The sequence below is a fragment of the Rhinolophus sinicus genome, chromosome X (assembly GCF_036562045.2).
Source record: "Rhinolophus sinicus isolate RSC01 chromosome X, ASM3656204v1, whole genome shotgun sequence".
Taxonomy (NCBI): Eukaryota; Metazoa; Chordata; class Mammalia; order Chiroptera; family Rhinolophidae; genus Rhinolophus; species Rhinolophus sinicus.
Window position 1 is genome coordinate 79,911,944 of NC_133768.1, and position 22,925 is coordinate 79,934,868.

Below are 22,925 nucleotides of genomic sequence, written 5' to 3' on the forward strand. Positions count from 1 at the left end.
TAAAATTTGCATCAGCCACCAAATTTCAATACTTGGACTTTTCTAATGAGATCAATGGTGTTTTTACTGAAAGTGATTTGCTAGATACTGTAAAATGAAGTGTGACAACATTTGGAAGATGTGCGTCAGTCAAACAATATTCTTCCAAATAACCACTGCATGGTGTTACAAAATCAAGTGCAGGTTAAAAAAAAACAACAAAAAATGGTCCATTTAGAGTGCAAGGTAGACCAATGGATTTTAATGTAACAGAGTATGAAAAATTCATTGATATGGTATCCGATTCGACACTGTAACTAACATTAAATAAACTTCCACTTCTTGAATTTGGGCATATAGTATTATAAAGAAGAGTATCCATAATTATCTGAAAAAGCTCTTAAAATACTTCTTTTCACCAACATGTTGGTGGGAGAGCACATTTTCTTCGTGTACTTGAACCAAACAACATGTGAGTTATTCCTTTGTATGAGTTTATTAGCTATGAACAGAACACAGATGTCTTTTTTTCCAGTTTCATTGAGATATGATTGACTTACAACATTGTATTAATTTAAGGTGTAAACATGGTTTCATATTTGTATATATGTGAAGTGATCACCACAATAAACCTAATTAACAGCCATCAGCTCACGTAGTTACAATTTTTTTCTTGTGATGAGAAGTTTTAAGATTTACTCTTTTAGCAACTTTCAAATACAATTTAGTATTGTTAACTATAGTCACTACACATGTCTTTTATTTTTTTAACTTGTCAAAAAATGTACTGTAAAAATGTATCTGATGCCATTTTTATTTTAAAATTCACTGAGAAGACAAGGTAAAATGTCAACACGTCAGTTCTATAACAGTAATATGCATATCATGAACATATACGGTTTTCTTTTCAAACGTATATCCCTACTTTTTGAATTGACATTGCTAGAGAAAAGGGCTTCAACAATAGAATTATTACCCAAATACTAACATAAATCTATACTTTTTGCCCAGATGGGTGTCACTTATTCAACTCTAGCAAAAGGAACTTCAATTGGCATTTTATTTCTGTTGAATATTTCATGTATTCTTTCAATCATTATTAGTGCTGCTTTTAGGAATATGTATTCCTTTGGTAGGAAAAGGCATTCTACTATGAAATGCATGTACTCTTTAATAATATACATATAACGAAGACATGGTATAGTTACCACTTATTCAAAATATTCTGTATCTGTAAATACATCAGCATTACAGATGTCTTTTAAATCAGTTCATTGCCCCATACATAGTTAAGTTGATAATTTTTGAAGGACTCGTGCTTAAAACTACCATCCGTTTATTTCAGAATTTTGTTTTAGTGATTAGGACAAGGTATATAATATATAATAAGAAGTCCTATTCTAAAATTTTGACAGATTTGATTACTTTGTTATGCAAATACAGAGCTAATGAAGACTTATTGGAGAGGCATACGTTGAAAGTTGAAATTAAGATACTTTATGGTTTATTTTCCCCCAAAATATGAAAAACAAATGATTGCGTAAACGAGATCTACTTGACTGTTAAAACTGACACATCCATGCAACAGAAAGTTTGTGTGCCTAATACTGTTCCTACTATCCATTTCCTAAACTTTCCAATATAGTCCAAAATTACAGTAGAATTTCCTGCATGTTAATTTGGTACCTCTTAATGTTAGATTCCTTTGCTTTGATGCTTCTCTCACTGTGGGTGTTATCTATTTGTTTGTTTGCTTTATACTCATAAGTCATGAAGATGGGTAAAATACTATTTCATTAAAGGACAATAGATCTGTGTCATTGAGGTGTGTCATTAAGCACAGTGGGAGAGGCCTCCATTGTACATGTCATACATGGAAAGAATATACCCGGTACTGGGTGTGGTGGAGAGCGTGACATTTGAAGGAAACTTGGAGGAGACTTTAAAAATACTGTCTAGGTCTTGTGTTCTAACTATACTGCACTGATATATCTATGAAATTCTCATGCAGCTTTGGATGTGCCTTTTCCCCCCTTTCCTCCCTGAGGGGTGTGCGTGTCCACAGGTGTATGTGTGTGAACTTTCAACTTTATGGATTTTTGTAACATCAGAGAGAGAGAGAAAGGGTGCACTTTATGTGTACAGATAATGCATAGGTTTGTTTCCATTGGCTTTCCTCAGCATTCATCACGATGAATTTGAAATGCAGTGTAAAAGTTGTTTTCATTCTGTGGCCTGCTTATAAAAATGTGAAATGTATTACACAACAACCCTTGCCACCATCTTCTATTCCCAAACCCATTTTCATTACCTGTAGTAAAAATAGAAATTCTCTTCACACACAGAGTCACTCACAGGCTCATACACAAACACACTCCTCTCCCCATCCTGCACACCCACACATACCTCAGATGATGAGTGAGACATTTAGAAAGTTACAAATGGGCCACAGATTAAAACTGGTTGAACTACTGATGTGATAGAACAGTCTTTTAGGAAATGTCCTAGTAGTTACTAAGCAGAAGATAGCATTTTTGAGGAGAGTATCCATTCATAGAAACTTGACCACAGTGTTTTGCAGTTTAAAATGAATTCTATTATGTAATGGTGAATAGACTTTAAAATCAGCGACATGGTGCCAACAGGTTTCACTCTAAGCAAAGATGAGCCTTAGAGTTCAGAGATCTAGAAAACGAGCACACACACACACACACACACACACACACACACACACACACACACTCCAGATGACCAGGAAAAGGAAAGTCAAGAAAGTCGTTTCTAGGTAGGGTTACCATTGAAGAAGTCAGTAGCACTTGGGACAGATCTATCTGAATGGTTTGAAACTACAAGTGTGGCAAAAAAAAAAAAAAAAAAGTAGGGCTGGTAAAACCCAACATTTCTGGTCTAACACTGAAACTATCTTCTTACCTGAGGCAATTGCCTATGCCCCAGTTTTCTCTGTCTCTAAAATGTATAATAATACAACCATTTATATCCTTTCCTCCAGATAGCTCAAAGTGCTTGAGAGTTACTATGTCATGTATTCCCTGACAGGCCACAGGCAGATAGTGCTATGCTTATTTTACAAATGGTGAAATTGAGACTTGGAAAAGTTGAAGAGGCTTCACGTAGTGAGTGAGTCAGCAACGCAGACATGGAAAAACACGTCCTCTGGCTCCTGCTGTTATATTCTTTCTGTTCTGGATTGTGTTGCCTTTTGATATTTTATGTGGTTTTTGTGATTGATGAAATAAATAAGTGCTTCCATTAAGGAGACAAAATGTAATCCAGTGTCTGCTAATGATGGTTAGTGATGAGGACAGGAGAACACTTTGCCTCATAAAAGAGACTATCCCAGTCCTTTTTACAAATTAGTGCATTGTGAGTTGCCTCCTTATTCTGAGATTTCAATATATTACCATAAAATGCTTCACTGTGTTTGCTTGATATTATTTATAAAGGACTGGAGTAGCTGTTATTTCACTTTCATTCTTATTAGGTAGAACAGATGATATTATGCATATTATATCCCAGACAGATTATAATAATGAGTGCCACTTACTGAGCACCTTGCTGGAGCCAGATGCTCTAATACACTTATATCGGCTCATTTAATCATCACAGCAACCTTGTGAAGTATGTGGATTAGCTCCACAGTTATAGATATGAACATGGGGCTCAGAGAAGCTAAGTAATTTATTCAATGTCACACAGACTTCACATTTGTTAGACTCCTAAGACCCTGATGTTTCCAATGGGCTCCATTTCCTATCAAATGATTGTCAGTATTAGAAATGGCCTCCTGAGCCTAGTGCTTTACTCCTATTGATTTTCTGTTCTCTCCCATAAAGGGTACTCACAACAAATTAGTTGCTTACTTTAGTAAATAACTGTTTTTTGCTAGACAAGCTAAAAGGCAAATTTCAATAATTAGAATAGCAGTGATCACCTATCTAATGCTTACCAGTGTGCCAGACTATGATCTAAATTTTGGACACACATTATATCTCTTAAGCATCACAACATTGTACAAAGTAGTTACTATTATGTGAAGTAGTTACTATTATCATTCCTGGATGAGAAAAGTGAGGCACAAGAACTTAAAGCAACTTGCCTAAGGACAAGCACAGCTAGAAAATGGTGGAGCCAGGATTTGAACCCAATCTGGCTTCAGAAAATTCTTAACTCTGCAGTCCTGCCCCTCAATAGAAAATTCATTTCAGCAAGTATTGGCTTAGTTCCTATATGCTATGCTGGTAGAAAATACAGTTCCTACGATTAAGAGCTTACATTTCAACAGAAAACAAAGTGTAATAGATACAGTAAATGCTACAACACCTAGCCCATGGAGGTTGTATGAAGGTATGAATACGTTTGGATGGAAATGAATAATAGAGAACGTAAGTAGTCAGAGAGTTAATTCGCCTTTCTAAGTAATGCACTTTGCTATGGACAAGTGACTTGGACACTGGGGAGAAGCTGGTTCCATATGTTCTAAAATAAGCAGGTTATTTGGCTAACGTTCAAACTCTAAATAGGTATGTGGGTTGTTGCTATTTGACCTGAACCAACTTTAAATTCCCTAGTGTTCTTGCATGATTTCAGTGGCTCTGGAATGAAAAAATTAACTTTTCTCTAAATGTTGTGAAGTTAGAATGTATTAATATTTGGCAAAATACTGTGAGGCCTACAGGAAGTGGATTCATAAGTATTATATAATTCTTTTGTCAGGGTGTTCCCTTTTTCTAGCAGGAAGTGTTATGACTTGCTCTCTAAAGTTGCAGTTGTAAGAAGAATGTTGGATTTCCAGATTGGTTTCTGGGCGTGGGAGGTTCCTTCTATTAGTGCTGCTGAGAAAGAAACAGGTTTGCTCCCACCGTTGCAGAAGGGTAACTATTTTAATATTATTTTGTTAGGCTCTATCTTTTAGATTACTGAATACTTAAGCAGAAATTTACTTTTAAAAAGTTGAAATTCTTATTATATATTAGGGTAGTTAAACATTTGGAGACACTCTCTGAATCTTATTCAAGTAGAATCAAATTTAAGAGAAAAATTTGAAGTTTAGAATCCAAGCTGTTCTCTATAGCTTCTGTCTTTTCTTTATTTTGGAAGTATTTTAGGGACTTCGTACATTTTTTTTAAATTGGTTTTGAAATCCTAATTATATAACTGTATCTATCAAGTTAGATGACCAAAGGTTTAAATGACAGAAACTATTACTCTGTATTTTGGGGGATGGGGTGAGATTTTAAATGCTTTTGGTCTCTGTTAAATGGTTTTTCAATATTTTATGAACTAGAATATGAGGTAGCTGTCATGACAACACGATTAGATTAGTATTCTACTCTTACAAAATGACTTATGACAAACAGTTGTCCTAGTGTTTATTTATACTTTACAAATAATTGAAAATCATTGGTGATGAAATTTTAGTGGTGTTATTTTATAACATGGTAGTGATACTGATTTTTGATGCTCACAAACTCACCAAGGTATTCCCTCACATGGTGATCCTATAAGTTTTATTTCTCCTTGTTTCAGTATAGCTAGTTATATAAATCCTGACCCCAAGTTAAAGGTAACCTCTCAGAGTGGTCGCACTTAATATACCTGTATGAATTAAAAAGTGAAGTATGAAACAAAAGAATCTAGTTTTCAGTTAACAAGTACGATATTTGAGAACATATAAGCAGGGTATGTAACACTGCAGGAGGCACTTTCAGTGGCTAATAGATAAGCTCTCAACTTAGCTCAAAGTCTAAGCTAAAATTGTATCTCTAGTGATTCCTGAGTTGTACTCGTACATCATAATATTTGGTTGGAGTTGAAGCATGTTAACTAGTCTGATCTTGCCGTGTGTGTGTGTGTGTGTGTGTGTGTGTGTGTGTGTTACCCTTAACCTCAATGTTAATTTCTTAAGGAAAGGAGAATGGAAATACCGATCAGGTGTGAATGTTAATTAATTTCATTAACAGCAGATAAATGTTTTCATAAATTATTCAGATATTTTTGAAAAGTGTCGAGGTTTACTTAGGAAATATGGAAGACATTAGGCCATTTAAAAGAGGAGTACACTGCTTCAATCCAAGCAGTTAATACACCTTAGCTTTGTAAAGATGGGGGAAGGAGCAGTGTCATTTTGTTGTGTCCTTAGTTTTGATATAGTATTCTTCATCACAAGCAAAGAGGTTTTAGAATATAATTAAGATGTACAGTAAATATCTACAAAATTCTCGTCTGGTAAGAATTCAAAAGAATGTTTTCAATATGACTAAATTGAATTGAATATTTCTGTTACTGGTAAGTTGTTAACTTATTTTTAAATAGCTATTAAGCACAAAAAAAGGAAAAGAGAAACTTTTACTTAAAATGGAGATATTTGATATTCTTCCAGGAAATGACACAGGATTGGGCACCCCTTTGGATTTAAGTGACTCATAGGTATCAATGCTTGAAAAAAAAGATCAATTAGAATCTAGCTAGCTTCTAGAATAGAATAGAGTTATTTCCAGAAAGTGAAATCCTGGGATGTCTGTAGTTCACTTTAAAATAATTCAAAGAAGAGGGCAGGGGAGGGGAAGAAGAGGGGTATAGGAAGCAATTGTGGGACAATCCCAATAAATGTAGAATCTGGATGAAAGATTTATGGGTGTTGTACTGTTTTCTCTTGCCTTTGTATATATTGAAAATTTCATAATAAAAAAAATTAAGTATAGCTTTTGTTTGGGGCAATTTACATTTATTTCTAAATGTTACATTTATCTACAAATTACAGGTTTGTCAAAACATAATTTGTTGTAAGTGATGTGTATTATTGTAAAGGTGAAATGTGCTGCTTTCTTGATTGCCAAAAATGTTGCAAGTAAAAACCGTTTCTGGAAAAAAGCAACAAAAAACAACTTTCTGTTTGACTTTCAGCTATATTCAAAAGACAGTCTGCAAACATCTTGAGGAGTTTTGTAGTATCTTGAAGTATTAAACAAGAGTTGATAGTTAAAGCATGCTAACAGGCCAATTACATGTGAAGAATGTGGGAACATTATTATGTCTTGACTATTTTGTTCATAGCTTTCTCTAATAGAGTATGCATTTTTAAAACCTATTTAGCCTGTGTAATGTTTAAGTCTGTTCACTTTCCCTATTTGCCTCCATCAGAGTTTATTCAGGAAACGTTTAGTCGGTACTTATTGTGAACCAAGATACAAAGTCAAGCAAGGTGCCAACCCTGCTTCCAAGGAGCTTACAGACTAGGGGAGGAGATAGAGAAGTAGATGGTCATCACACACCAAAAGGGGCTACAGGAATTGGGGAAGGGGTGTTACTGGTTAGCACCTATGACTCTGTAGTGCATCTCCTTTTAAACAAACAGAAAATTTGAGATGGCTTAGTTGTAGGTATTAGAGAAGTAGGAAGAAGGCTAAGATAGCTTAGCTTAAATGTGCAGTCCCCCATGCATGACTTTGCAAATACCAGCCATCTCTGCTCCCCTGCCCTTTTTAATAACCCTTCATAATTCTCTCAGGCAGCATACCTGCCGGAGATAGCAATCTCTTCTTCACATTAAATTGTAAGCTAATGTTTAACTCTCCTTAAAGTTTTTGGATGAATTCAGGGCAAAATTGCAATGATAGATAGGCTGCTCTTGGGGTTGGATAAAGGGTAGAATTAGCCTTCAGTCACTAATAGAGCCTTCCAAAGTTTATTTCTCAATTGACTTGGAATTTGAAACATTTTATCATGGAAATAGTAGATAAGGTTTTTCAGGTCAATTCACAAAGGTCTCTGAAATGGTATACTAATGTTACCTGAAATGTTATGTTTTTGTGCTCATATTATTTTAATCTAAATGAGTTGTAGAAGCATAGTTGCTAAATACCGGGGATGCCAAAAACATGTATGCACATGACTTGTATTCATCTTTTGTTATCAGTATATATTGAGTATTACAATTTTAATACAGTTTTTTTCCTTTCTTAAAATGTGTATACATTTTTTGTCACCCTCTGTATATCCAGATTTATGTCCCATCAGCCACTTGCTTTATTCTGTAGTCCCGAATACTGTATAACCTAACAGCATATATAACAGTACCTCATGGGAAAATACTGTCAGTTTCATTTGGCGTTATCTAGCAATGTCCCCTGTTTAGTTTTACCAATTTGCGTCTGAAATGTCAAGTAGAATTACCAGATCTAGGCTTGAAAAACAACCTTGCTAAGTAAAGTATGCTGTATATGTTGGATATTGCTGTCAGAGAAGTTTGCTCTCCACATTGACTATAATAAGGAATTTTTAATAACGCTGAGGTGCTAAAATAATGAACAGTAAAATCTTTTACTCTTTCTTCCCTCTGCTTTAACCTTTCCTAAACTTTCAGGACTGGGAACCTATGACCCGTGAGAGGGCATTTAGAGTTTCACTCACTTGTTTTGACTTTCAAAGTAACAAATCATTAAACTGAGAAAGATGCATATAACCTCTTAAGCTATTACAATTACTCCTTTACCAAGATTCCATTCAAGTTTTCTAGAAGGAAGCAAACAAAACTTCAAACCACTTGCTCCTTGAGAAAAATCAGTTGTAAGGTTACAAACTAATCATTAAACTGTGGGTACCATAGCGATGGCATATCCATGAAAAAAAATCCTAAAATAAAAAGTAAATCACGTAGCTACTTGAGTGTTTGGTTATGTTTATACTAAGACTAAGTTATTAGCACTGATACAATGGGACTAGGTACAGGTAATCCCCATATAAAACAGCACTTGTATAATATGGTTTGAGAATTGGGGAAGCCCCTCGTACAACACGGCATCCTAGAACACGGTTTCACTCTAACACGGTTTGAGAATTAGAGAAATCCCCGAACAACACATAGTGTATGTAATAAGAGCTTTTAAGAGCAAAAGATATCTCATTTGAAATTAGGGAAATCCCTGAATAACACGGAACATAATAAAAGCTTTTAAGAGCAAAAGGTATCTCATTTGAAATTTTTCATTCGAGCGTGGATGTAATATCAGATTTGACTGCAGAATTTTAAAACATATTAGAATTTTAAATCCATTTTGTTTGTGGAGTATTAAGTTCAGAGCATGAAGATATCTTGTCAAAAAGAAAATGCCCTCTGTTAATGGTGCTTAGAAGTGATGACGAAGAAAACATTATTTAATACATATTAATATGTTATACTTTTGGTGAAAATTGCTTTAATAAAGATATTTCTCTTAATTGTAAAAATATAATAGTATGTTTGTTTTTTTAATTTTTAGAACCTAACCCCCTTTCTTGTACTAGTTTTTTGTTTTGTGTAACGGATTCTCATAACACGGCATTTATAAGGAACCTAATAACCGTATTATACGGGGGTTACCTGTATTTAGCATTTAAGAGGCTGAAATTAAGCAATATTAAATACAATGAAGCAGAAGCCTCGTCATTTAGGAATGAATGTGCCACAAGAGAAGGTAAGCATTTGTGTCCTTATTTTTTAAAAGTATGGCCTGTTTTATTGTCAGTACCCATTTGACACCACTGTTTTGAAGACTGTAACTTAGAACTCACTCTATATATTGTCTTTACTGAACCTGTTGACTATAGTCTATATTTTTACACAATTACAGTTTTGGTGATTTCAGTTCAAGGATTAAGTGAATCCCTTATTCTTTAAGTAATGAAAACAAGTTAGTATTACTTAGCGGGGTCACTATGTACATTTTCTGGCAACCATTCCTATTTCTCAATATCATGATCACTTTTATTAGGAATGTTTAAATTATCTTCCATAGGCTACAATAGGCACGAGCCTTCTTTTCACAAAGCAGTGTGTAGCTTCTTTTTGTTTTTATGGTAAGAGTGGTTAATAACCTTCTTTCACACACACTATTTTAATTGTACATTTGCTTCACAGCTCTGTGTCCTGGGCAAAGTCCCTTAACTACCCTAGGCTTTTGATTCTTCCCTAATGAAATTTCAGTCATCACTGGTTATTGGACATACTGGGAATTATCCATACCCTTGAAACACGGAAAGCAGTTGCAATATTTTTTGAGCCATGCCTCTGTTCCCAGCATCTAGTGGTGGATTATTATTGTGGGAGTACAGGAGAGGAAGATGAAGTTTAGACTCTGTTCTTGAGAAACAAACAATCTTGAAATAGCGTTTGCAGAACAAGTGGTTAGACAAGTATTTGTGAGTTGTTGACAAAAGAATGGTTCTTTTATGGGGAAGAGTATTCTCTTTGACCAAGTTTGAGGATCTGTGTGGAGGAGGCAGATGAACTGAATCAAGTAGGGTGGTAGATGTCCCAGCTGCACTGTCCTTACATCCACTTGTATAACTATAGGTGGAAGCCTATAATTAAATTGTTAAATTTTGTGGCAAGATTTTAAATGCTGTGGGAGTTGAAGAGAAAGAGCAGGGTTGTGAAGTCATTGGGAAACATGGTTTGGGAGAGGATGAGGTTTCTGCTGAACCTTGAAGGGTGAGTAGAATTTGCAAAAGGGAAAGAAGAAAAATAAAGAGGAGGGCATTATAAGTGTGAGAGGTGTATACAAAGAGAGGGGGTTCTTACTAGAGAGAGGGAAAGAAGGAGGGGCAGGATAAAACAAAAGGTACTGATATAGGAGTTAATAGGCCATGTTCAGGAAAATGGTTGTGATCAAAAAGCTAATTTTAAGTGTTGTGGAAAGGTAAAACCAGTTAGACGTAACTAGTAGGACCACTCTAGAGGACCTTGGAAAATAACACAGAGATTAGATAATCTGTTTAGGCATAAGCAATTAATAGCTTCCTAAAAAGGGACTGACATGATCAAAATGTATTTGTAGGTTATTTTTCATTCAAAAGATATTTATTGAGACTGCACTGTGTCCATGCATTATACCAAATGCTATGGTGAATGCAGAGATGAGTGAGCTGTATTTCTACTCTAGTAAAATTATAGTCTTGTTGGGAAAATAAATTCATTCAATCAGTCTTTACTGAAGAGTTTATATAGCATTAATGGTTGATAATACTGACTTTGCTGTCAGGCAGACCTGGGTTTGAGACCTGGCTCTACCTATTTATATGTGACTTTATGCAAGTTATTCAAATTCTGTAAGCCGATGTTCTCTTCTTTAAAATGGGAATAACAATATCACCTGGTTCATAGAGGTTTTCTGAGAAGCAACTTGCATAATGTATATCAAGCATTTAGTATAGTCCATGTAAATAAGTCCTCCATAAATGTTAGCTGCTATAATATAAACTTACAATGATATGTTATTATATTGTCTTAATTATTATTATTACCTACTTTGTAGACACTGTGATAGGGGCTGGGAATATGAGGATGAATGGGGTATATATGGTGTCTTCCATCAAAGAACTTTGTATAATAATATTAAATGCTATCATTATGGTGACTATATTTTCCCATTCAAAAATTGGTACATATGATCTGAGAGTAAAACAGATATTTAAAACTGGAGCAGTCTGAAAGAATCCAGCATTGGTTATAATAGAAGAAAACACACAGTTCTGTGAGAGTACTGGGAAGATAGAATTTTTATCTCAGGTGGGGACAATCTAAAAAGACTTCCTTAAAGATGCTTTTGAAGAATAGATAAGAGGTGAGTGAAGAGCATTCCACAGAAGAGAAAGACTGGAGGTGAGAAAACACATGGCCTACTTGGGGAATGGGGTATCTTTTATTTATTTATTTTTAGTTAAATAGGTTTAATTATGAAACAATATTAGGCTGGTAGAAAAATATTCCTTCTTGTATTTAAATAGAAAAGCTCAAAGTATTTAACAGAAATAATACTTATGATGAGAGAAAACAAAGAACTTCATTAAGTAGGAAAGACAGGTTGAGGGAGAAAAGGATAAATACAATGATTATAACATTAAGCATTAATCGGCTGTATTCAGCTTCTGGTTTGTTGTGTTTTTTTTCAGTTACAATTGACATTCCATATATTAGTTTCAGGTGTTCAGCATAGTAGTTAGACATTTACATAATTTATGAAGTGATCACCCCAATTAGTCTAGTACCCACTTGGCACTATGCACAGTTATTACAATATTATTGACAATAGGGAATGGGGTCTCTTTATAGAGTGTGATTCAAGGGTGCAATGCATATAATGGGAAGTAACATTGGAAAGATAGGCGTGTCAATATGGAAAAGTATAGGGCCTTGAATATTGTGCTTACAAGTTGGGGCTTTCTTTTGCATGAAATATATCATAGATCTGCTTTTCAAGAAGTTAGTGTAAAGATTACATTTGAGACAAGACTGTATAGATCAGCTAAAAGGCTTTTGGAATAGGCCAGACATGAGGTGATAAAAGGTATGATGAAAGAATCCAGAATGCTTAGTGATTTACTTCACACTCCCTTTGTTTCTTGTGGCCAAACTTCAGTCTCAAATTTGTAAGCCTGGTGTCATGCGGAATGTCATGCGTGGTCTCTGGTCCCGCTCCCCACATAGGAACACAGGATATGGTGAGGCGAAAAAGGAACACCCACGGAGCCATAGATAGGGGAGTCATACCACTATAGTCTCGCTGGCGGCTGGGTTGGAGACATAGGAAGCAAGAGCCAGACGATCTGCAACCTGCCGTCCACTTGTCTCTGCCAACCAACCTCACTTGCTAGCTGCACTCCGCTTCTCTCAATCCGTAATCCACACTCCGCCACACCACACCAGGATGCCACACCACCACGCCACATCTTGCTAGCTTAGCCACGGCAGTTATATCAGTGGCTAATGGCTAACCAGTAACAGCTGATGGCCAACTAGTCACAGATGATTACCATTTACTACCTGAGCCAGCACCTTTCCACGTGAGGCTGAGAGCCTGGAAACTGCACTCCTGGCTCTGTTCCCACACTTGGAGACTGAGGAAAGTGGGTAAGTTGAAAAGGAAACCTGATTTGGCAGGAGAGATATTTGAAAGGCAGGAAAATAAGGTGGCAATAAGTTAAATTGTAGACACTCAGATTTTCCCAACTGGAGTCCTCCTCAGTGACCTTCCTTCTTTCTTGACCAGAGGGTCAAGTCTAGATTTTGACTGTAACGCCTCTAAATTGGACTGACCTTCTGTTCCAATTGTGTCTGTCACAAACCGTAGGCTCCAAACAGTGCTCCAACCACACTGTCTTTCTCCAGCTCCAGAATATCATTTTCTCTTTATGTCTCTGTGCCTAAAATTCCTTTACGAGTGATGTCTATCTGAGCAATTCCTACTTGTGTTCTAAGATAAAGTTCAGAAGTTACCTTCTCTGGAAAACCTTTACTGATGCCCACTCAATAAATATAACTATAATAGCGTGATAGCACTAAGGTTATATGTTGTTTTTTCCATCTGTTTCCCCCACTAGACAGTAAGTTCTTTGAGAAAAGGGCACTTTGGGTCCTAATTCTTTATATCGGCAGCACCCAATACTACCAGGTACATACTAAGCCTTCAATTAAGACTTCACTATAAATGAATGAGTGGGTGAATATGGTAGACATTCAAGTTGAAATCTTCTAGTCATTCAGAAACACGGTACTGGAGCCTGAGCAATCGTAAGAGTAAGTTGAGCTGTCGCTCAAAGTGTTGACGCTTATCTGACCTGGAGACTAGTGCTGTTGACTTGCTTAACGAGGGAGGAGGCAGGGTGGTGGTTTCTGTTGGTTGAGGTAGGTATGTGAAGTGTGGGTGTTCCAAAGCCCTGCCTGTATTGGGATGGAGGAAGGGGATAAATGCACAACTTTTTTGTTGACCACTGTTGAATTGTTCACACATAGCAGTGACAGTGGTTGTTTTTTTTCATTTGTAGTAAAATAATATATTCGTCCATGTTTTGTCCACTCTGTTGCTGTCTTCATGATACGAGCTCAAGTATGTGTTGCCAGATCTCTGATTTAAGCCTTGCTTTCCCAATTTTGTTTACCCATCATACTAGTGGCTGGGATAGTCTATGGTGAATATACTCTGCTATTTTCTTTTAGATGCCTTCCAATTTCAAGAAAAAAAATATAAAGTTCATGATCAACTCTTGATTATCCATGGAAGAGTTTCCCAATGTATGTGCCCTGCCTCCTGGCCCACATGGTACTGAATGACACAGATTAGTAAATAGATTATTCAGTCAGCTGCATTCCTAAAGTGAATCGCCTTAGGGAATTGAAAACAGGCTCCCCTCCTCATCTTTTGTCAAATACCTTTCAGAATTTGAGTAATAGTTTCAGGTAGTTATTTGCAGATACACCTTTCTCAACAAAGATTTGTGTTTGGGAGTTTAAGTGCAGTTAAATGAGCCAGTGGAGTGGTTTCATAATTGCCGTATTGTTAGTCAAACTCCGTAATTAGGGATGACTTCATAGGCATAAGATTCCTCTATGGGTGACGCCCTGAATTCAGACCCAGTTGTACACCATATCCTTTTATGAAAAAACAAACAAGGTATTGTTTGCTTTAGTTTTATTCCCTTATTTGAAAATCTGTTTTCCTGTGTCTCTGGTGTTTAGGGAGAGAGAGGGTTTGCTTTTTTTCCTGCTGCTTTTCCCTTTATGGAAGAAGCAAGCCTAGGAGCTAGGGATAGATCAAAGTGCTTTGCAGATAAGAGAATTCAGAAAAATGCAGAGATGCTGGGAGCTTTTACTGTTGATTCTTATTTCATTTGGTAAATTTAAAATGGAAGGAAAATATGTTTTTTTTTTTAATATCAGTTCTCTCTCTCTCTCTGTGTGTGTGTCTCTCTTTCCATGTAAGTAAATTTCACTTTTGTTCGAAGACAGAGAAGGGAAGTCAGACTTTCTTTTTGCCTGAACTTGAGGTTAAACTTTTTTATTCAACAAGTAATAATTTACTTTTTACCGCTTCACCTTTTATTTGTGCAAATTACGAGTAATGTGACAATATTAACAAGCTGTTCAAATATATGGTTATGGAAGGAGAACTGACTCTGGGTGGTGAGCACACAATGTGATATACAGGTGATGTATTATAGAAATGTACACTTGATTAAAAAAAGAAATGTACACTTGAAACCTATGTTTTACTAACCATTGTAACCCCAGTAAGTTTAATAAAAAAATAATTAACAAGCTGTTGGCTATTTTTTAAAGTGGTCCTGAAATATTTAATGTAAAATTTGTAATTTTTTAAACTTTTATTTATTTTAAGTGTATGTTTCCAGGACCCATCAGCTCCAAGTCAAGTAGTTATTTCAACCTAGTTGTGGAGGGCGCAGCTCACAGTGGCCCATGTGGGGATCGAACCAGCAACCTTGTTTTTAAGAGCACCGTGCTCTAACCAACTGAACTAACCGGCCGACCCCTGTATTTTTATTATTTTTTTAGTATCTCCTGGTTGCTTTTCAAGTTGTGTTTAGAAACTGGCCTTGTGAAGGAGCCAAATTGTGTCATGGGTAAAAGTGGCTGACAGGTTTTCTTTAGGACTATCCTTCTTAAATTACTTTGACTAAGGCTTATAATTTTTATATATGAAGGAGATCTATTATACTCTGTAGTCAGTAATTATAGGGCAAATGAGAACTTTTCATATATCCCAATTAAAAGTTCTTAAAACTTATGCCTTGTATTTATATAGCCTCTCACAATACTTAGGTATTCATTTATTCCCCATTTTCTTTTATTAAGGATTTGCAGTTGCTGTATAATACTTTATAGTTTACAACGTGCCTTCACATATGCCATCTTTAATCTTCATGAGGATCCTGGGGAAGTAGGTATTATTTATCACTATTTTCAAATGAGTAAACTGAGGCTCACAGAGATTAAATAAACTTGCTAATGGACACACTGCTAGGAAATAGCAGAACCCGGGCACTAATTTATGTCTTCTGATTCCACATCCAACCGTCTTTCCATTACAACATCCTTGGGTGAGGAACAACACCTTGCTACAAGGGCTCAGGATTGAATGAAGTGTCTACAGGGCAATAGTGTTGTCAAATCCTGTTTTGCTTCATAAGCCCCAGTCTGGGCTGTTTTAGTTGCTTTGAGGAGTACAATGCCCCATGAAGAGGAATAGAGCTTCTGTAGTTTTAATTTATAAGATTTTAATTTTTAGAAATCTGTTGATACTAACAATTGTCACCCCAATAAACTTTAATTAAAAAAAAATCTGTTGCTGCTACCTACCTACCTGGCAATCTTTCCTAAATTATTTAAATATGATGTTTTCTCCCAAGATAGTACTATTTGCTCAGTTTCTTTAAAGATAGCAATCAAGACTATGAATAGTCTTAAGGACCATCCTTTTTTTAATTTGTAGTGGGGAAAAATCTGCATTCAATAGCTGCATTAAATAGCTAAATTAAAAATTGTGATTTTTATCACCTAAAAGCATATATCGTGAGCCTTTTAAATTTGACTTTGTATTTCGTAGTTTTATCTCAGGTACTTCAGGGTAGCATTTATCTATTTTCTTTCAAATAATTATAAATAAATGAAATTGAGTTTATTTTTAATATTGTTTTTATTTTTCAGTTACAGTTCACATACAATATTATATTAGTTTCAGGTTTACAACATAGTGATAACCCTGATAAATCTAGTACCCATCTGACACCATACATAGTTATTACAATATTATTGACAGTATTCCCTATGTTATACTTTACATCCCCAAGACTATTTTGTAACAACCAATTGGTATTTCTTAATCCCTTCACCTTTTTCACCCAGCCCCCCCAACCCTTTTCCCAGCTGGCAACCATCAAAATGTTCTCTGTATCTGTGAGTTTGTTTGTTTTGTTTATTTTGTTCTTTAGATTCCCCATATATGTGAAATCATATAGTATTTGTCTTTTTCTGACTCACCCTACTCAGCACAATACTCTCTAGGTCCATCCATGTTATTGCAGATGGCAAGATTTCATTCTTTTTTATGACTGAGTAATAGTCCATTATATACAAGGTAGGAAAATTAGGTTCACAAACTCATCCTAGAAAAACTGCTGCATACCTCATTGCTGAATATCACTAAGGTCACCTTCGAAGTAGTCCCCTTGGGAAGCTATGCACCGGCGCCAGTGCCTAGTCCACCCTTTAAAGCAATTTTGGAACTCTTTTTCTGTAATGGTCATCAGAGCTGTCATTGTATGTCCTGAATGTCATCAAAATGTCTTCCTTTCAATATTTGCTTGATCTTCGGGTAAAGAAAAGTCATTGGGGGCCAGATCGGGTGAGTAGGGAGGATGTTCCAATACAGTTATTTGTTTACTGGCTAAAAACTCCCTCACAGACAGTGCCATGTGAGTTGGTGCATTGGTGTGATGCAACAGCCATGAATTGTTGGTGAAAACTTAGGGTCATCTAACTTTTGCAGCCCTTTCAGTACTTCCAAATACCAGTAAAGTTGGTTAACTGTTTGTCCAGTTGTAAAAATTCATAATGAATAATTCCTCTGATAATCAAAACAGGTTAGCAACATTGTTGCAACAAGTTCGTAAACTTAATTGTCAGGCCTTGTATATGTACCACTTTTTCTTTATCCATTCATTCATTGATGGACACTTACGATGCTTCCATATCTTGTCTGTTGTAAATAATGCTTCAGTGAACATACAGATGCACATGTCCCTTCAAAGTAGTGTTTTGGGTTTCTTCGGATAAATCCTTTTAAGTGGGATTACTGGATCCTTCTTTGTCTCTACTTATGTAGCCTTGGTTTTAGTCTATTTTGTCTGGTACAAATATTGCTACCCCAGCTTTGTTTTTAAATTCATTTCCATTTTCATGAATATCTTTTTCTATCCCCTTACGTTCAGTTTGTGTGTATCTTTTGATCTGAAGTAAACCTCTTATAGGCAGAGTCCTGTTTTCTTATCCATTTAGCCACCCTATGTCTTTTGATTAGAGCATTTAATCCATTTACATTTAAAGTAATTGTTGATAGATATGCAGTTATTGCCATTTTATTATTTACATTTTTTATCTTTTTGGGGGATGTTCTTAAGTTCCTTTAAATTCCTTGTAATGCTGGTTTGGTGATGAGGAACACCTTTAGCTCTTTCTTGTCTTGGAAACTATCTTTCCTTTGATTCTAAATGATACTTTTACTGGGTAGAGTAATCTTGGTTGTAGGTCCTTGCTTTTCATCGCTTTGAATATTTCCTGCCAATTCCTTCTGGCCTGCAAAGTTTCTGTTGAGAAATCAGCTGACAGTCTTATGGGGGCTCCCTTGTAGGTAAGTAACTGCGTTTTCTCTTGCTGCTTTTAAGATTCTCTTTGTCTTTAACCTTTGGCATTTTAATTATGATGTGTCTTGGTGTGGGCCTCTTTGGGTTCATCTTATTTGGGACTCTCTGCTCTTCTTGGGCTTGTCTATCTACTTCCTTCACTGGGTTAGGAAAGTTTTCAGTCATTATCTTCAAATAGGTTTTCAGTTCCTTGCTCTCTCTCTTCTCCTTCTGGTACCCCTGTGATGCAAATGTTGGTATGCTTGATGTTGTCCCAGAGGCCCTTTAAACTATCCTCTTTTTTTTTATTCTTTTTCCTTTTTTCTCTTCTGTTTGGGTGTTTTCTGCCACCTTACCTTCCGAATTGCCGATTCGACCCTCTGCTCTATCTAATCTATGTTGATTCCCTCTAATGTACTCTTTATTTCAGTTATTATATTCTTCATTTTTGACTGGTACTTTTTTTTTTAGGTTTTCTATCTCTGTTTTTATGTTTCCTGTCTCTTTATAGAAGTTCTCCCTGAGATTATCGAGCATTCTTATAAGCAGTGTTTTGAACTCTGAGTCTGGTAGATTGCTTGTCTCCATTTTCCTTAGTTCTTTCTCTGGAGCTTTGTTCTGTTTCTTCATTTGGGATATGTTTTTTTCCTCCCCATTTTGGCTGCTTCCCTGTGTTTCTTTCTATGATTTAGGCAGGGCTGCTATGTCTCCCAGTGTTAGTAGAATGGCCTTATGTACTAGGTGTCCTGTGGGGCCCAGTGGTGGAGTCTCCCTAGTCACCTAAGCCGGGTGCTCCAGGTGTGTCCCTTTGTGTGGGTTGTGTCTGCCCTCCTGTTTCAGTTGAGCCTTGGTTGCTGTTTGCATGTCAATAGGAGGGATTGACTCTCAGACTGATTGGTTATAAGGGCTGACTCTGACTGCAATGGAGCAACTATTGTGCAGGGGCTGACCCTACCAAGCAGGATTTGCTTTAGCAGAGCTCTGGTGCCTCCCAGTCTGCCCTTTGAGTGTGTCATCTGTGGAGGCAGCAGGGTGGTGCTCTGGTGCTGTCTGAAGTGGGCCACTGGGTGTGCAGGCCCTGAACCTCCTGGGAAGGCCCCCACTGAAGGCTGGGTTCAGCCACTGCCTGTGACCTGCCTGGGGCCACATGGTATGAGCCACAAAACAATCTGCAGATGGCCACCACCTGTGCTGGGCTTGGAGGTCCCGGGAGAGGCTTAGCTGTGAACCAAGGATGTCTGCCACCTGTGCCGGGCTTGGGGCTGCTTAGCAAGAGGTATGGGGCACACTGAGGCCAGATGCTGCTTGTTTGGGGTTTAGAACTTATAGCTAGTGCGTCAGCAAGTAAGTCTGTGCAAGAGCCCTTTAAGAGTAACGCCTGGGACTGCAGCTGCCCTCATCTCACTCAGCCACATCTCCGCTGGTTTTCACATCCAGAAGTTATGGAGTCTTCTCTCCCCAGCCCTGGAACCCTGGCCTGGGGAGCCTGGTGTGGGGCTGGGACCCCTCACTCCTCTGGGAGGACCTCCACAGCTGAGATATCCATCCTGATTTTTAACCACCACATATGAGTGTGGGACCAGCCCATTCCATGTCTCCGCCCCTCCTACCAGTGTCAACATAGCTTCTTCTGTATGTCCGTAGTTGTAGGACTTCTGTTTAGCTAGACTTCAAGTGATTCTCAAGGATGGTTGTAGTTTAGTTTTAGTCTTGATGTGATCAGGAGACGATGCAAGCACAGTGCTTACCTACTCCACCATCTTCACCAAAAATTAAATTGAGTTTATTTAAATGAAAGACTCCTAAATCAAACCATTCTGTTATCCTAGACCAAACTTTCCTGGAAATGTTGAGTTAGGGATATATGCATGTTCCAATTTTTAAAAAATTATTATTCAGGTATGCCCCTTACTGTCTCCTGTAGAGGAAAATCTGAATTGTAGATGTAAAATAAGTCACTTTATGCTTTCATTAAGACAATTAGACAGGAATAAGACATTAGAAAAATTGATCTTATATTTTGGGGTTTTTTAATGCTGCATTGTATTAATGTATTTTTTTAAGTAAACAGGTGCCTTGAAATCATTTCTATGAGATCTAAGTAGTTCCTGATTTTGTAGGAAGAACAAAAGTACTCCTTTCCTGGCCTACTAATTCACTTTGTGTTGAGTTATAATTATTTACATGTTTGCCTTTCCTAGATTGTAAATACGTTGAGGGTAGGAATTAGTCGTCTAACAGGTGCCTAAAATACTGGTAAAGTTGTTTGAGGATAGAGGTGTATGTGTGTTGGAGAGGAGTATAGAGAAGAGGGAAAGAGATTTTGTCCTGTTCAACCGTCATGTCTTCCAAGGGTGGGAAGTGGAAGGATTTAGTCAGAACCCACGGGTCAGCAGGAATGAAGGGTGGGTGATGGCAGGAGTTACCATATTTTGCTGTGTATAATGGGCACCCACGTTTTTGGCCCAAACTTTCAGGGGAAAAAATCTTTCATTTTAATTTTTTAATTCAAGTTTTTATCTGTTTACATTTAGGTACTTGTTTTTTGTATTATAAAGGATTTTTTGTGTTTAGCTTTTAACGTATTATGGCACAAGAAATTTTATGTAACAAATCATTACAAAACACAAGAACAGATATAAGGTACAAGAAAGTTTACATACCGGTAACAAATTTAAGACATTTATGTATCCTAGAAGGCCAAGACCTCTTTGTTATTGCAAGCTCATCATAAGTTCAACAAAAACAATGATCCCATTCCAGGGTACTATTTTGCATACGGATATCGTTATTGATTTCTAGAGTTACACTTTTAACTCATAAGCATAAACAAAAGAATTAAAAACATTTATATAGATACAGAATTAGTAGAACCCATGTGTAATGTACATTCTTATTTTTTCCTCACAAATTTGGGCAAAAAAATGTACATTGTACATGACAAAATACGGTATGTCCAGAACCATCTTTGTCTAATCTTCTTTTGTATAGTAGTGATAATGGTAGTATGAGACTAAAATTGAATGTATTTTTTTAAATTCACATACTTTAGATTATTCCTGACTCACAAACTGCCCAAACTGGAAAGGACCTTCAGAGATAAAGGAGAGGCAACATGTTTTGGATTTTCTGAGGCAGTCTCATTTTCAAACTTTCTGTGCCATTGTTCTGTATGGTATAATTCTTGGAGATAGGTAATAATTTCATATTGAAAACATGATTACTTAAAATATGCACAAGTAAAATTAGAGTAAACCCTATGTAGTATTTTTGTAATCAGAAATGTTGAACATCATATTACTAAAATATAGAATGCTTTTTAAAAGTTCTACCATTGGGTTGCAGTTTAACTTACAAAAATTTTTTTATGCTTAATCTTTAAAATGTGTGACTTCATATCTAACTGAAGATCTTTCTTTACCTTAGAGATCCTGAGACTACTCTGAAAAGTATTTTTACCCAACTGATCTACTGATCTACTGAGAAGTTGTCTGTCTTTAGCAGCATCTTAACACCATAGGTAAGAAAAGTTTACATGTATAAACAGGCAAGTTCTGATTTATGTTTTTTAAAAGTTTTTTTTAAATTACCAGTCATTTTAAATGTCAATTGCATTATGGTGGAAACTTACCTAATAGTATAATATGGTCATTTTAAAACTTCCCAGGGATTTGAGAAATGTGGGCTTGCATTCCAGTTTCATGGCCCCTCTGAGCCTATATTATCTAATAAAAGATGGGGTAACTTCATAAGGTTGTTATGAGGGTTCAGGAAATTAATATGAATGTGAATTTATCTAATGTAGTGCTTGGTGCATAGTTGTTGAATGATGAATTTATTAAAGTACTATTTTATTGAGTGCTTTACTATGTGCTTGGGACTGTGATAAGTTCTAGAAATGATGACTATGGCTGTCACAAAGACAGATGTGGCCCAGCTCTCTCTTGAGAGCTTCTCTCTGCTGAGTATTAGGCTTAATGTCAAAAGATGAGTTGGTGAGTAGTTTTTAACTTTTAATAAAACTGTCTAAAAGGGATAAATATAAGACCTCAAATTTGTATTTTGTACTGTATAGTTACTGAAATTTAACTCATAGAATACTTATTTGAAAAGGCAATACATTTAGGACAGTGAAACTATTTTTTTGATACTTTACTGGTTGATATGTGTCATTATGTAGTATTTGTCAAACCCCATATAATATATTAACACCAAACATGAACCTAATGTAAACTATGGACTTCGTGTGATTATGATGTGTTAGTGTAGGTTCATCATTTTTAACAAATGGACCACTCTGGTGCAGGATGTTGATAATGGGCGAGGCTTGTATGTGAGGAGAAAGGCATACATGGGAACTAAACTCTGTACTTTCTGTTCAATTTTGCTGTGAATCTAACTGTTCTAAAAAAGTGAAGTCCTGGGGCGGCCGGATGGCTCAGTTGGTTAGAGTGTGAGCTCTGAACAACAGGGTTGCCAGTTCGATTCCCACATGGGCCAGTGAGCTACGCCTTCCACAACTGGATTGAAGACAATGAGCTGCCGCTGAGCTTCCGGAGGGGTGGCCGGATGGCTCAGTTGGTTAGAACGTGAGCTCTCAACAACAAGGTTGCCGGTTTAATTCCCAAATGGGATGATGGGCTGCACTCCCTGCAACTAAAGATGGAAAACGGCAACTGGACTTGGAGCTGAGCTGTGCCCTCCACAACTGGATTGAAGGACAACTACTTGGAGCTGAAGGTCCCTGGAGAAAC

At 36.6% G+C, this 22,925-nt stretch overlaps 1 protein-coding gene across 6 annotated transcripts in view; it reads left to right on the forward strand.

Annotated features, from left to right (window-relative positions):
- The window catches only part of PLS3 (plastin 3), a 123,268-nt gene that overhangs the window by 47,345 nt on the left and 52,998 nt on the right, over window positions 1-22,925 (forward strand). For 4 of the 6 annotated variants that reach the window (XM_019718730.2, XM_019718733.2, XM_074323440.1 and 1 more), the window contains exon 2: window positions 21,598-21,691. The gene's annotated coding sequence lies outside the window, so the exon portion shown is untranslated. Of the gene's footprint in view, window positions 1-4,744; window positions 4,872-21,597; window positions 21,692-22,925 lie in introns of those variants that run through there. The other 2 variants (XM_019718731.2, XM_074323441.1) reach the window with 2 other exon arrangements.